This window comes from Suricata suricatta, chromosome 7 (assembly GCF_006229205.1).
Source record: "Suricata suricatta isolate VVHF042 chromosome 7, meerkat_22Aug2017_6uvM2_HiC, whole genome shotgun sequence".
NCBI lineage: Eukaryota > Metazoa > Chordata > Mammalia > Carnivora > Herpestidae > Suricata > Suricata suricatta.
The window spans coordinates 122,158,664-122,171,142 of NC_043706.1; positions in this window are offsets into that span (position 1 = coordinate 122,158,664).

Consider the following 12,479-nt stretch of genomic DNA (forward strand, 5'->3'; position numbering starts at 1 on the left):
ACTTAAAATCTCAGGAAGGAAAGGCAAAGAAGCAAGCTTGAGCCCTGTACTCTGCAGATTTTCCAACTGAGCTCAAAAAGGTTGAAGATAAATAACAGCACAAATACTAATTTAGTAAAATCTATGCTAATATCAAATGCATTCATTTTTAGTCAAGAAGTCATATACAAAGCTACTTTTCCATAGTTAATTCACCAGGACGATTAAATAAATCTGAATTTATAGGCACCTCAAACTGTGGCTGCACAATTGTTAGACAAATACATAATCATGTTAAGAAACTTTATTACACTCTTGATGAGTGTCTTAGTCTGTTTTGGCTACTATAGCAAAAATACCAGAGGTTGGGTGGCTAATAAACATCTCTGGGTATTGGAAAGTCTGAGACCAGGGCACTGGCAGATTCAGTATCTGGTGAGGGCCTGCTTCCTGGTTCATAGACAGCCATATTCTCTGTGTGTCCTCCTACGGGGAAGGGGTGATGGAGCTCTTTGTGCTCTTTTAAAAGGGGATCAATCCCATTCATGAGAATTCCATCCTCATTACCTAATCACTCCCTAAAGGTTCCACCTCCAAACACTGTCATCGGGAATTAAATTTCAACATAGGTATTTAGAGGAGAAGGCATAAACATTCAGTAAATCACAGAATAATAAAACATGCTGACAAACTTAAAAGCTATCAAATATGGTTTGAATAATACTCATTAAAAATTATAGATTCACAGAAGACTAATCAAGAAAAGTAAATAAAAGCACAAATCCCAAATAGCTGACATGAAAAAGAGTGTATCATTACAGATCAAATGAACAAGAAGATGATAAGCAGGTACCAACATGTTTATATAAAATTGTAAAATTTAGACAAGTGGATTCTTAGAAAAATAATGATTCTCTGTAATTGACAAAAAAACCGAAATCTAGACAGATATTATTTATTAAAGAAGTTGAATCTTTCAAATGTCCCAAAAGGTAATTTTTGAAACAATTTAGTTTTACTGGAGAATGCTTCCATATTTTAAGGAGAAAGTAGCAGGAATCATAAATAACCCCTCTTGAAGTTAGAAAAAAAGAAAGCATTTTCTAGGTCATTGTTTGAAAATGGATACATTTATAATTCAAATGTCATAATAATATTATTAAAAAGAGAAATTCTAGGAATAAACTTAACCAAGGAGGTGAAAGACCTACACTTTGAAGCCTATACAACATTGATGAAAGAAATTGAAAATGACACAAATGGAAAGACATTCTGTGCTCATAGATTGGAAAAACAAATATTGTGTAAATGTCCTTAATACTCATACAAACTACAGATTCAATGCAATCTCTATCAAAATATCAAAAGCATTTTTCCACAAAATTTCCTAAAATTTGAATGGAACCACAACAGACCCCATATGAGGAGGCTAGTTTATGCAATGGGAAAAAGACCATCTCCTCCACAAATGGTGATGGGAAAATTGGACAGCTACATGAAAATGAGTAAAATTGATCACTTTTTTACACTGTAAGCAAAAATAAACTCAAAATGGATCAAGGACCTAAATATAACACCAGAAACCATGAAAATCTAGAAGAGAGCACAGGCAATAATTTCTCTGATATTAGCCTTAACAATGTTTTCCTATATATGACTCCTGAGACAAGGGAAATAAAAACAAAAATAAAGTATTGGGATTACATCCAAATAAATAGCTTCTGAACAGCACAGAAACAACCAACAAAACTAATATGCAACATACTGAATGGGAGATGATATATTGAATAAAGGATTAATATCTAAAGTATATAAAGAATTGATATAACTCAACACCCAAAAAACAAATAATCCAATTAAAAATGGGCAGAAGATGGGGTACCTGGGTGGCTTAGTAGATTAAGTGTCCAATTTTGGCTCAGGTCATGATCTCACCACTCATGGGTTCAAGCCCTGTGTTGGGCTCTGTGCTGATAGCTCAGAGCCTGGAGCCTGCTTGGGATTCTATATCTCCCACTCTCTCTGCCCCTCCCCTATTCTCTCTCTCTCTCTCTCTCTCTCTCTCTCTCTCTCTCTCAAAAAATGAATAAATGTTAAAAAAATTTTTAAATGGGTAGAAGACATGAACAGACATTTTTCTAAGGAAATACAGATGGTTAACAGACACATGAAAAGATGCTCAATATCACTCATTATCAGGGAAATATAAATCAAAATTGATTGAGATTATCACCTCACATCTCTCAGAATGGCTAAAATCAAAAACATGAAAAGCAAGTGTTGGTGAGGATGTGGAGATAAAGGAAACCTCTTACACCATTGATGGGAATGCAAACTGGTGTAGCCACTGTGGAAAACAATATGGAGGTTCCTCAAAGAGTCAAAATAGAACTATGTTATGGTACAGTAATCATATTATTGAGTATTTACACAAAAAATTACAAAAGCATTAATTCAAACAGAAACATGCACTTCGAATGTTAATTGCAGTATTATTTACAATAGGCAAAATATGAAAGCAGCCCAAGTATAAGGAGATGTAATACATACATACTATACATACATATACACACAATGGACTAGTCTTCAGCCATGAAAAGAAAGAAACCTTGCTAATTGTAATAACATGAATGGTGCTAGAGAGTATAATGCTGAGCTGGATAAGTCAATAAGAGAAAGACAAATACCATATGATTTCACTCGAATGTAAATTTAAGAAACAAAACAAAGGGAGAAAAGAGTTGGAGAGAGAGAGAAACCAAGAAACAGCCACTTAGCTATAGAGAACAAACTGATGGTTACCAGAAGGGAGGTGGGTGGAAGGATGGGTGAAAAAGGTGATGGAAATTAAGGAGTGCACTTGTTGTGATGAGCACTGTGTGATGCATGGAATTGTTAAATCACTATATTGTAAACCTGAAACTTATATAACACTTATGTTAACTAACTGAAGTTAACATAAAAAAACTTAATAGAAATTAAAACAAACAAACAAACAAAAAACCCTCAGGGCACCTAAGTGGCTCATTCAGTTAAATGTCTGACTACTGGTGTCAGCTCAGGTCATGATCTCAGAGTATATGATTTTGAGCCCCGTGTTAGGCTCCATGCTGACCATCCCCCTCCTTGGGATTCTCGCTCTCCCTCTCTCTCTGCCCCCCAACTCACTTTCTGTCTCTCTCAAAATAAATAAACTTAAATAAAGAACCTCAAAGACAAAACTGTCTACAAATGCTAATCATATCCAGTTATGCATTAAAAAAAGAGTAAGCAACTTGTATTTCAGGAATGAAAAATTTGCAAAATAAAATAAGTTCAGGGTGTCTGGGTAGCTCAGTCAAATATCTGACTCTTCATCTTGGCTCAGGTCATGGTCTCATGGTCTTGGGATCAAGCCCCACATCTGGCTTTGCACTGTCAGCATAGCTGTTTGTGATTCTTTCTGCCTCTCTCTCTGCCCCTCCCTGGCTTGTTCTCTCTCTCAAAATAAATAAATACTAAAAATTAATTAAAAAATTGAAATTCAAAAAATGTGACAACTCTTCTCATGCAAAAAATTAACTTTAAAAATGATATTATTCTTTGAATATCGAACTAAAAAGTGTTTGATAAAACTCAACATGAATTCCTTTAAAAGTCATAGCTATAAGGAAACAGGAAGGTTTTTTATTTCTGTTTAAATGTTAACTACAGAAAGCATATTTCAAAGAACATAGTTAATAATACAAATTTTAAGCTTTACCCTGGGGTCAGGAATGCAAAAGGATACTCTCTATCATCATTTATAGGAACATTGTGCAAGTTCTTGACACTACATTAAGGCAATTAAAATAAGCTAAAAATATAAGGATTAGGAAGGAAGAAATAAAATTATTTTTCATAAAGTATATGATCATAATATAAAAATTTCTAAGAACATACAGATTGTTAGAATGTATAATTTAGCAAGTTGTTAGATAGAAGACCAATTTTCACATATTATCTATATCCAGCAATAGACAAAAATTAACTAAAATTTAGAAGTGAATCAATTTATAAGAATTCAAAGTGGATGGTAGATATAAATATAAATATAGGTAAATACTATTTTAACTTTGAAGTAGGCAAAATTTGATAAACTGGATACAAATATCAATAGTAATAAAGGAAAATATAATTTTAACTATATTTACACCTTTAAAATGACAGGACAAGTCTTATAGAACATGTTTGTAACAAACAATTTTGACAAAGGACTTGGATCCATAATAGTCAAATAACCCCTACAAAATAATTGTCAATTCTATAGAAATTGGGCAAAAGTCTTAAACAGGAACTTAAAGAGTGCCAAATGGTCAACAGACATACATAAAGATATCCAACTTCAATAGTGATGAGGTGGGTACCTGGGTGGCTCAGTCACTTAAGTGTCCAACACTGTGCTGACAGCTCAGAGCCTGGCACCTGCTTTGGATTCTGTGTCTCCCTCTCTCTCTGTCCCTCTCGGTCTCTCTCTCTTCTTCAAAAATAAATAAACATTAAAAAAATAGCGATGAGGGAAATGGACATTAAATGACAACTAGATACTATTAATCACATGTAATGACAACATAAAAAACAAAGTACCAAGTATTGGTCAGAATATACCTCTGGTTAAGAACTCCTACATGGCTGATGGTGTGTGAATCTGTAAACCGTCACAGAGACTGTGTGGCCCGTATCTACTGAAGTTAACTTGTGCATCCCTCCCAATTCCATTTCAAGATACAAATCTAGGACAAAAGCATATATATTTTCCAAACGTTCAAAAAATGTTCATGTAAGCATTATTTGTAAAAGCCCAGTTTGGAAAAAAAAAGTCAAATAGTAAATCGATATACAAATGTGGTTTAATGAGAACATTAGCTCTTGGGGAAAGATTTGAAGATGTAGGGGAAAATATACAGAAGTTGATATTAGACATCATAACATTAAGAAGTCTATCAGACATTAAAGTAAAAACTATTTGGCAATAAGAGGCTCAATTGCAGGATTAGAATAAGGCAATTAGAGTTTACATTGAGACATAAATTTAGAAACATCACTTTGTGCATAGCATAATAGTCACGGGACTAGATAAAATCAGCTAGAAAGTAAATATAGAAAGATGAGGTGGCCAGGGCACCTGCGTGGCTCAGTCAGTTAAGCGTCTGACTTCAGCTGAGGTCAGGATCCTACAGTTCATAGGTTCAAGGCCCACATCAGATTCTGCTGACATCTCAGACCCTGGAACCTGCTTCAGATTCTGTGTCTCCCTCTCTCTCTGCTCCACCTCCACTCATGCTTTGTCTCTCTCTGTCTCTCAAAAATAAATAGATGTTAAAAAAAAAGAAAGAAAGAAAGAAAGAAAAGGTGGCCAAGAATTTGGCATTCCTAAATTTAGATTTAATAAGATGAAAAACAAGCTAGGAAGATTAGGAAGGAATAATGAACCAAGAAAGATGATGTCCTGACACCACAAGAACTGTTTGAAGAAGTTTCAGGTATGTATTTTAAATTATTAAAATGAAGACTGAGACTTGAATTTCAACTTTGGAAATACAGATACCATTGGTGATTTTAACAAGAATTGTTCATAGTGAGTGCTGACAGTAAAATCTGAATTGGAGATGATGCAAGAAAGAATGGGAGAAGAGGATGTAGAGGCTGTAAGACAATGCTTTGATCATTTGACTCTAAACAAAAGCTAATAAGACTCAGCACTGAATTTTTTGGTGGGGTTACATGGTGAGATTTATTTTTAATATTTTTAATAGTGGAAATGCTTATAAATGACAAAAATAATATACTAAAGAGGATAAGTTAATGATGAAGGAGTTTGAAATGTTAATAGCATGAGCAACATTCTTGAGTAGATGAGAGGGAATCCAGAGTATTTATGGAGAACTTGGCCTTATGTAGCAACAGAAACATTTCAACTGACATAGCAGAAGACATACGGGTAGCCTGCAGGAAGTGAATATAGATCAGGTGGAGTGTGCAGATGAAGGACTTAATTCAACACCCTTATATCCCATTGTTATCGCTCTGCATTTTCTATATTACAGGGAGGGTTTTAAATTTTAAAATATGGAATCAAATGGAGATCAGTATTCGCTCCAAGTTTGTTTCATCCACATAGTTTTCCAAGCAAATAATAGATAATTATCTACCAAGTGCATGTGTACCAAAAAAATTCAACCTGTTTAAAAATTATATTCACCCTCACTGAGCAAAATCTCATAAGATTCTTGATAATATACTGAACCAAATTTCTGTAATTACTTATATATGTAACTCTCATCCCAAGTTAGTGATGCATGTTATATTTTATGACCATGTTTGAAATTGGAATTCATTAACCCAGCAATGAGCATCAATGGGAGATGTGGTCCTGGATATGGAATTTCAGAGAATAATTGTCTCCTTCCAGCATAGAATCACATCTTTGTTAACAAAGAATATAAAATAGAAACCTCTTCAGCTAGAGAATACAGGTCATTGGAAGTGAGAGGCCTCTCCAAATTATCTGCAATTCCAAGATACCCTTAACTGACGGTATATTCTAATCAACACCCAAATTTTACATAACAAACCAACTTGAGCCGTGTACTACACCCAACTTCTGTAATATTTCAACAACATTCAGAATGAATCTCTGAATCTGGATTTTTATCCTTCTTCCTCTATTATCAAAGGAGTCTGTATTTATTTTTTTCCCCTGCTTAGAGTCCAAATTAAAATTCATTCCATTATTTCAAGCAAGATTTTAAAAATTTGGGACTGTTTTTCTTTATGTTTACCATTCCACTGTATCTGAAACAACTATTTCCCTACACAGTTCTGCTATTGCTTATATCCTATAAAAATGGTCTGTGGAAACAGCCCGCTTTCCACAGAGCTTCCGTCAGTGGGAATATTGTTTCAGGGGATTAGAAATCAAGAGTTGGCTGGATATTTTATTTATTTGTTTGTTTATTTATATCTGGCTGCCAATCATGACCATTTTATTACAATGCAGGGGGTGCATTCCTGTTTGTTTTTGTTTTCCCTTATGGCACCTCACGGTCTAAGACAAAGAATTCCAAAACCATAAACTTTTCGCTTAGACTTCATTGCTGGCAATTAGTACCTGCCAGCTCTCAGGTACTAATTTCTTTATTACTTTGTTACTTTAACTTATGTGAGATCCATGTACCAGAAACAACTGAATAAAATAAAGGGGAAATTTGAGTGATAAGAACTTCTTGGAAAAGTTCTCGGGCTGATTATAAAATCAAAGGAAGAGCTGAAGAGATACTCCCTCAAGAAGGCAAAGGAAAGAAAAGATCTGGGAATTTCAGCATCAGGTGTTGGATGTCTGCCTTCTTTTTTGATTTTCATGAGGCAACTCTAATTCCAACTTAACTCTAAAGGCCTTCGCTCTCAGTGTATTGTCTCATAATTTTTAGAAGCCTCAATGACAAACTATAAGTGATGCAATATCAGTCATATGCTTGTGACCAGAAAAAAGAATATATTTTACCAGATATTTGGCCAGGGAGGCAGGTGGGAAGCTTGTGGTTACATGTAGGAAGTATGTGATATACAACATGCATGCTATGTATGATAATACAAGAGCTTCCATCCTAGAAGATTTAGAGAACTTCATCCTTCTTTTGTCTTTTGTCTTCCTCCTTCACTTCAATTGGTTGTCAGGTCTTGTAATATATATTTTAATTATACCACCTAAAAAAAACCTTCAAATATATTGCTTCTTCTCATATTCTTGGGATGAGAAGGGTAATCCCTTTTCTATTTTTTCATCTTCCAACCCAATTTCCATTGGCTTTATTACACAAGTCTAAAACTGTGACATATGACATTCCAGTCTCAAAACAAATTTAAAGTCAAACATTTCTTGACATTGCCTGCAGAAGAAAAGGGCATTCTGTGCAGAGGAGAAGAAAAGCAGAGGTAAAGAACTGTGGAAGTTTGAGATTCATTTGGAGCATCGTGAATATTCAGTTTATTAGTATTCTTCCTAAAATGGGAAAGTACAAAAGGTGGATAGATACATAATCACAGAGGATAGTGCCTCCCAGAATCTGCTAAGAAAAGATAGGTTCATGGTGCCTCAACCATTTAAAAATGCATTTCAGTTTAAAATTTATACTATTCATAAACTTTGAATTATGCCAGTGGTTTTAAAAATTTAGTTTCCAGCAAATGATTTAGATTGCTTCATAAAAATAGTCTCCTGCTACTTTGGTTCATAGTGTCTTTTTTGAGCCCTTAAATGGTATATTTAACAAACACCACACAAATTCTAGAGCAGGCTCTCTGAAGACAACAAGTTGACAAGAATTCAATTATACCTCCCAACATTTGCCAATCACAGGCATAAATGGACGTGATGAAAATAGTTATCACTTAGTGGTTATTGTTTGATAATCATGTACTTTTGAAAGGTTGAAGGAAGTCTTTCCTCCAGAACTCTAAACTTTTGCAAATATCAATTAATATACTGGTAGACTTCATGTCATAATTATTACAAAAAGGAAGATCAATTATTTATTATCACCTTTCTCTTATAAAGAAATAGAGGGAAACTAAGACTTAGGCATCATCACAAAATCACACAGCAACTGAGAGTCAGCTCCTATTTACTATTCATTTCACTCTCTTAAATTGCCATTATATTAGCTTTCAAAGAATGCTCCAGAAAAACAGAGGCATAAAAAGGAATAATATAGAGGTTAATTTCACCAAATAATATAAGTATTTTTTCTTTATTTTTTTATCAGCTGAAAGCAGCATAGGAGTATTATTCCTCCTGGTGTTTTTCAAACAGGCTCTTTTGCATGATAAAACAATTTTACTCTCATTAGCCTATTGTAGCATTTTTTGTTTATTTCCTATCCATCTCTATTCCAAATGTGCACCATAGAGGTTTACTTTTCTATCCATCTGCTGTGGCAATCCCTTCCCGTCTATGCTAATGATAGAAGATGGATATAAAAAAAGGGTCGTGTGGTTGTTTTAGTTGAGTTTTGTTTTGCAATGCAGAGGCACTTGGAGCAGCAGGTCAATGAATTCTGGGACTGCATCTTTTTGACACATGAGACCTTTGTGGGATGAATCAAAGTTAAATCCCATGAATAAATGCTAGTGTTTAATAATCATTCCATTTATGGAAGCCTTATTGTGAATTCATAAAAGCAAGGACAGCATTGCCTTGCTAGTCCACAAATCACCAACATAAGCAAGGCAATCCTGAGTAAACTGAGCTGGACAATATAGCCTGCTTGGCTGTTGCTGGTATTTAAATATGAGTGGGAGAAGTAAAGACTTGGAGAAGCTGTCCTAAAGCAAGCAAACGACAGCTCCCACAAGTAAAGGGAAAAATGTTAAAACAATAAATGAAAGAGAAACAATTACTTGCTCATTACAAACATGTCATAATGCATTCTTTATTTTGATTGTAGAAAATTAGCCATTGACTACCAAGAACAATTGATTTTCCTTCACAGCTGTTTTCTAATTACATCTGAACAGTGAAAATTCAACTGCAGCCATTCAGCTGTACAAAGAGAATTTTCTTGTATTATTGTTGCTGTTGCTGCAACTCTGCCCAGCCGCAGGACTATAGTTAGATGTTCCACACTGTATGTCTGTGGTGTTTGCGGTGTAAACCATGCTTTTCAGGGATGTTATAAGAACTCAAATATTTGAAATTGCATAGGGCTGGACTTGGTATACAAGCTGTTTGCCCAGATGCTATTACGTAGCTTTCTCTTTCTTTTTACCACCACCATCAAAACAAGAAAAAAATAATAAAGATAGCTTAAATAGGAACATCCGTTTCTTAGTCACTGCAGAGTCGTCAAGTGGATCTATTTTTGTCACTGTGGTTTCTGATGAGTGTTTTGGCACAATCTTGCTGGGAGGGCGGAGGGTGATGGGCAGTTTCCTGTCGGTTGATGCTGTGGGTAAATTCTAAGCAAAGAGCATGGAGATTATTAACAGGCAGGATTCCAAGGTTTCAAGGAAGAAATTGGAATTTTGGATGTTTTTTCCTAAGCTCTTCAGCATTTCCTCCCCAAATGATTTCAGTCTTAAATAAGGCCAGAAATGTGAAACATACTCTTCGTAATTTTCTAGGACTTGTGGTTAGTGAATTCTGAAAAAAAGAGGTAAGCTACTTCCATCAAAGCTTAGGTTCTTCAATTAATCCTTGTCATATTTTAGGTGAAATCAGCAATGCTAACAATTATACAAGAGGAAAGTACATTCTTAAAATACGTTTATTTTTTCCCAATGACATAGTTAAAAAAATAATTGAACTATACAAGCCAGGGTTATTTCAGCAAAAGCTGGTCTCTGTCATTTATTAAATATTCGCCCTTCAACTCAACCACAGAAGTGATCATTGGATGAGGACTTTTCTAAGTCTTGAATGAGAACACTATCCTCTGTCATCCCTTAAGTGATGCAGGGTAACTTTACAATTGCTATTTTATTTGGAAGACTTGAGGAGTACTCACTCCATGGTCCATCATATCTTAATATTACTTTTGCCAAGATTAAAGTTAGGGTCAGATTTTTATCTCAGTTTTTCAATGCTTTTCCAATTTTAGATTAATTTCAGTTGTGACTTTTAGAATATAAAGTATAAGAAGAAATAAAATAATATAAAACTAAGTTGTCAAGGAAAAACCAGAGCTAGATAGTAGTTAAAGCATGAAAACAACAACAACACCCAGATTTTACTCAGCAACTGCTGAGAGGGGGAAAGAGACCTCAGTATATATAACTGGGCTCAATTTCAAATACAATATGGGTAAGTGGGGATTTATATTGAAGCAGCAGGTTGAAAGGACTGAGGGATGGAAAATTACAACATGAAATATCAGAGGTAAGTGGGGATTCTGCCTTAGGATGATCTTGCTAAGGACAGTCCAGAATGAAAAGATATCACTCAGGAAATAGGGAAGATAAGGAATTTGGTCAGATATCAAGGGTGATCACATGATTAGGGTGGGGGATTCTCAGTAAACTCACCTAGCAGAATTCTAGCTAAAACCAGACTACTGAGGACATGTCTAAGTATGAGGCCCAGTCAGGTTCAAAGGAGCCAGTATAGAGTTTGGCCCAGAAGACAGTCCTTGTCAAAATGTATTAACATCACATTAATTTTATTTTATTACATATTTCTCAATTTTTGACATTATGAAATACAAAATCCATTAGCACTGAGTTTTTGAAACTCTAAAAAACAATTTTTTAAATAGTGAGGAAAAACAATGATAGCTTTAAATATGATGAGGGTACACAGTTAATAGGACCAATTTTTTTAATTCTAGAATTTTTCTAACATAACCATATAAGCCATGACTAACACAGAAGCATTCACTAGCAGTATCAAGGAATATCAAATATCCACCATTGAATACTGTAAGTAGTGCACATGTACATGGAAATGGAGGCCAGAACAACTGTTGGAGAGTGGAGGGATGAAGATAGAAAAGTTGCTTTATGAAATCCTTAAGTAAAGGGATGAGCATCAGACTCATGATTTCAGCTCATGTCATGGTTTTGTGGTTTGTGAGATTGAACCATGTCCAGTCTTGGGATTGGAATTCTCTCTCTCCCTATGTCCCTCCCCTCTCTCTCAAAATAAATAAACAAACTTTAAACAATACATATTAAAGAAATCCTTAAATGAAGATATCTCAGGAAGCCATTCCTGACTTCGGCTGCCTACACCACAGAGGATAATCATCAGGCAGATCCCCTAAAGCTATGGACACATACCCACACCCACCATCTGCCAAAGCCCAGCCATTTTATTTCCACCACCACCCGAGAGCAATGTCTTCTACTCTAATACAGTCTCATGAGATAGCCTCTTACCAGTTGAACCCCAAAGGCGAGAAAGGTCAGGATATGTAGTTTCCAGTCTTTATGACTTTGGGAAAGAGAAAATCACTTAGAAAGTAAGAGATGATAAATTAAGAACAATATCTAGAAAAAACTACATTTAAATAGAGTCAGAATCCAATCCTGAAAGTAATGAATAGAAATAATCCTATCTCATGTCCAGTGTGATAACCATTGACTTTTTGCTCATAGTACCATAATATATCAGACTCCCCCTACATCAACTATTCAACATTAGCAGCAACAGTGTATCCCAAAGGAGGAAAGTGGGAAATAAAATCATGTAATTTATTTTTCTCTTCCTCCTTCTCTTCCTTTTACCAAAACAGCAGCAGCCAACCAAAAAAACAACTGCAATTTTGAAATGGCAATATGTCTGATATGGCATAAAATGAAAAAGAGTTTCTATATTTTGCTAACATTATTTATGACAAATTCATAGAAAGATATTATATTAATTGACAGGAAATATGCAGACCACAGTGTGCAGTTTGGGTGCGTGAGTCTGGGGCTAGAGGTACCATGAACATATATTATAAGAAATGTGGAAGCACAGAACATGTATGTTCAGCATTTTCCAG